We start from the raw sequence: 4151 nt of genomic DNA on the forward strand, positions 1-4151 counted from the left end.
CTTTGGTTTTTAGGGTTGAATCTGTGTTTGACATTCACTGCTTGACTGAGGGACCTGAAGCTCTCGATCCACAACAGCCCCATCGATGCTCTCCCCTCTTTCTCCTGTAATCCACGATACGCTCCTTGACTTTGAGGGAGAGCTTGTTGTCCTAGCACCACACTGCTGTTGTCCCACCACCATTCTGGTCGACTTAGGATGTTACCCCCCCTACTGAACAACATCCTAAGTTGATATGAAAATGGTGTTTCATAAAGAAAGTATGCATCTTTTGAATGGTTTTTCTGAATGGTCTTCTCACCATTAATAGTTAAGGAGCAAAATGATGCCTTTGTAGCTTGAATAAAGTATACTTTATGTACGAGCTGGTCCACGGAGGGACACGGGTATATTACCAGGAATGCACATCAATTGTAGACGATACTATAGATCTAGCGCCCATGCTGCCTGGGCTAACGGAGAGAATATTGTGTTGCAGGGCTGTCTATCCCTCTCTATCTAGAGGTCCTGTATTGTCCCCTCTTCTCTGGGCTAGTTGCCCCTCCACCTGGAATGCATTTAATTAACAGGTGTGGAATTTATTTCCTTCTTAATGCATTTGAGCCAATCAGTTGTGTTGTGACATGGTAGGGGTGGTATACAGAAGACAGCCCTATTTGGTAAAAGACCAAGTCCATATTATGGCAAGAACAGTCCATCATTACTTTAAGACATGAAGGTCAGTCCATCGTTACTTTAAGACATGAAGGTCAGTCCATCATTACTTTAAGACATGAAGGTCAGTCCATCATTACTTTAAGACATGAAGGTCAGTCCATCATTACTTTAAGACATGAAGGTCAGTCCATCATTACTTTAAGACATGAAGGTCAGTCCATCATTACTTTAAGACATGAAGGTCAGTCCATCATTACTTTAAGACATGAAGGTCAGTCCATCATTACTTTAAGACATGAAGGTCAGTCCATCATTACTTTAAGACATGAAGGTCAGTCCATCATTACTTTAAGACATGAAGGTCAGTCCATCATTACTTTAAGACATGAAGGTCAGTCCATCATTACTTTAAGACATGAAGGTCAGTCCATCATTACTTTAAGACATGAAGGTCAGTCCATCATTACTTTAAGACATGAAGGTCAGTCCATCATTACTTTAAGACATGAAGGTCAGTCCATCATTACTTTAAGACATGAAGGTCAGTCCATCATTACTTTAAGACATGAAGATCAGTCCATCATTACTTTAAGACATGAAGGTCAGTCCATCATTACTTTAAGACATGAAGGTCAGTCCATTACTTTAAGACATGAAGATCAGTCCATCATTACTTTAAGACATGAAGGTCAGTCCATCATTACTTTAAGACATGAAGGTCAGTCCATCATTACTTTAAGACATGAAGGTCAGTCCATCATTACTTTAAGACATGAAGGTCAGTCCATCATTACTTTAAGACATGAAGGTCAGTCCATCATTACTTTAAGACATGAAGGTCAGTCCATCATTACTTTAAGACATGAAGGTCAGTCCATCATTACTTTAAGACATGAAGGTCAGTCCATCATTACTTTAAGACATGAAGATCAGTCCATCATTACTTTAAGACATGAAGGTCAGTCCATCATTACTTTAAGACATGAAGGTCAGTCAATACGAATCATTTCAAGTACTTTGAAAGTTTCTTCAGGTGCAGCCCAAGTAAATGCTTCTCAGAGTTCAAGTCACAGACACATCTCAACATCAACTGTTCAGAGGAGACTGCGTGAATCCGGCCTTCATGGTCAAATTGCTGCAAAGAAACCACTACTAAAGGACACCAATAAGAAGAAGATACTTGCTTGGGTCAAGAAACACGAGCAATGGACATTAGACCGAATGTGATAATTTTGGTTCCAACTGCCGTGTCTTTGTGAGACGCAGAGTAGGTGAATGGATGATCTCCGCATGTGTGATTCTCACCGTGAAGCATGGAGGAGGAAGTGTGATGGTATGTTTTTTTTCTTCTTCTGATGACACTGTCAGTGATTTATTTAGAATTCAAGGCACTGCATTCTGCAGCGATACGCCATCCCATCTGGTTTGGGCTTAGTGGGACTATCATTCGTTTTTCAACTGGACAATGACCCAACACACCTCCAGGCTGTGTAAGGGCTATTTGACCAAGAAGGACAGTGATGGAGTGCTGCATCAGATCACCTGGCCTTCACATTCATCTGGCCTCAACCCAATTGAGATGGTTTGGGATAAGATGGACCACAGAGTGAAGGAAAAACAGCCAACAAGTGCTCAGCATATGTGGGAATTCCTTCAAGACGGTTGGAAAAGCATTCCACATGAAGCTGGTTGAGAGAATGCCAAGAGTGTGCAAAGCTGTCATCAAGGCAAAGGGTGACTACTTTGAAGAATCTCAAAAATAAAATATATTTTGATTTGTAACACACTTTTTGGTTACTACATGATCCCATATGTGTTATTTCATAGTTTTGATGTTTTCAATATAATTAGAAAAATAGTTTAAAAAATAACCAAAACCCCTTAAATGAGTAGATGTGTCCAAACATGTTATTTTGTTATTAATACATGTCAGTTTGCTAACAACGTAAACAAATAAATATTTGAGTTACAGTAATAAAGCCGCAATACAAACAACATTTTCCCAGAAAGACTGGTGCTCCACATTCCTGTTCAAGTGAGCCCAACAAGGTCCATAAATGTCTTGTATGCTGCTGCATAAATTATGTAATGTGCCAGGGAGATTTGTTTACTGTAGCTAAGAAAGTAATACTAAGCGTATGTTGTGTAGTAAGCTGTTAGAAGCCCATGTTCCTCACCTTAATCATTTGGTCACTACCCCACTCATAACTTACCCTACTGTTCTGACTTGGTGGTGCACATGTAACCTATTACCTGTTTTAGAGAAATGTAATCATTGAATATTGTAAAAGCTTTCATTGTCTGCTTATATGCCCCTGTTATTTATCCTACGGTTCTGACTTGGTGTACAGGGAGAATACTGTAATGACCCATCTTCTGAATTCTGTCACTGTACATTTCAAAAGTGCTGAACAAATAGTTATATTGACTACGTCCGTCATCGCTTGCTCATTAATGTCTCAATCGAAATTACGGATTGACTCTAATCCGCTCGTCGTTCCCTTACGCCATAGTTTGTACATCTCAATTGTCAGTAGAAACCACATTTGTTTAAGCAAGCCACCATATCAGCCATGTTTTTTTGAAAAGGGAGTAAATGAGGCTGAATTAACTGTTTCGCTGCCAGACAAGGCTCCGCTGATAACCAGGTGTAGCAGTGGTAAGGATTCACTCCATGGTGCTGAAAACAAGGCTTCGCTGATAACCAGGTGTAGCAGTGGTAAGGATTCACTCCATGGTGCTGAAAACAAGGCTCCGCTGATAACCAGGTGTAGCAGTGGTAAGGATTCACTCCATGGTGCTGAAAACAAGGCTCCGCTGATAACCAGGTGTAGCAGTGGTAAGGATTCACTCCATGGTGCTGAAAACAAGGCTCCGCTGATAACCAGGTGTAGCAGTGGTAAGGATTCACTCCATGGTGCTGAAAACAAGGCTCCGCTGATAACCAGGTGTAGCAGTGGTAAGGATTCACTCCATGGTGCTGAAAACAAGGCTCCGCTGATAGCCAGGTGTAGTAGTGGTAAGGATTCACTCCATGGTGCTGAAAACAAGGCTCCGCTGATAGCCAGGTGTAGTAGTGGTAAGGATTCACTCCATGGTGCTGAAAACAAGGCTCCGCTGATAACCAGGTGTAGTAGTGGTAAGGATTCACTCCATGGTGCTGAAAACAAGGCTCCGCTGATAGCCAGGTGTAGCAGTGGTAAGGATTCACTCCATGGTGCTGAAAACAAGGCTCTGCTGATAACCAGGTGTAGTAGTGGTAAGGATTCACTCCATGGTGCTGAAAACAAGGCTCCGCTGATAACCAGGTGTAGCAGTGGTAAGGATTCACTCCATGGTGCTGAAAACAAGGCTCTGCTGATAACCAGGTGTAGTAGTGGTAAGGATTCACTCCATGGTGCTGAAAACAAGGCTCCGCTGATAACCAGGTGTAGCAGTGGTAAGGATTCACTCCATGGTGCTGAAAACAAGGCTCCGCTGATAACCAGGTGTAG

This window comes from Oncorhynchus kisutch, linkage group LG21 (assembly GCF_002021735.2).
Source record: "Oncorhynchus kisutch isolate 150728-3 linkage group LG21, Okis_V2, whole genome shotgun sequence".
NCBI lineage: Eukaryota > Metazoa > Chordata > Actinopteri > Salmoniformes > Salmonidae > Oncorhynchus > Oncorhynchus kisutch.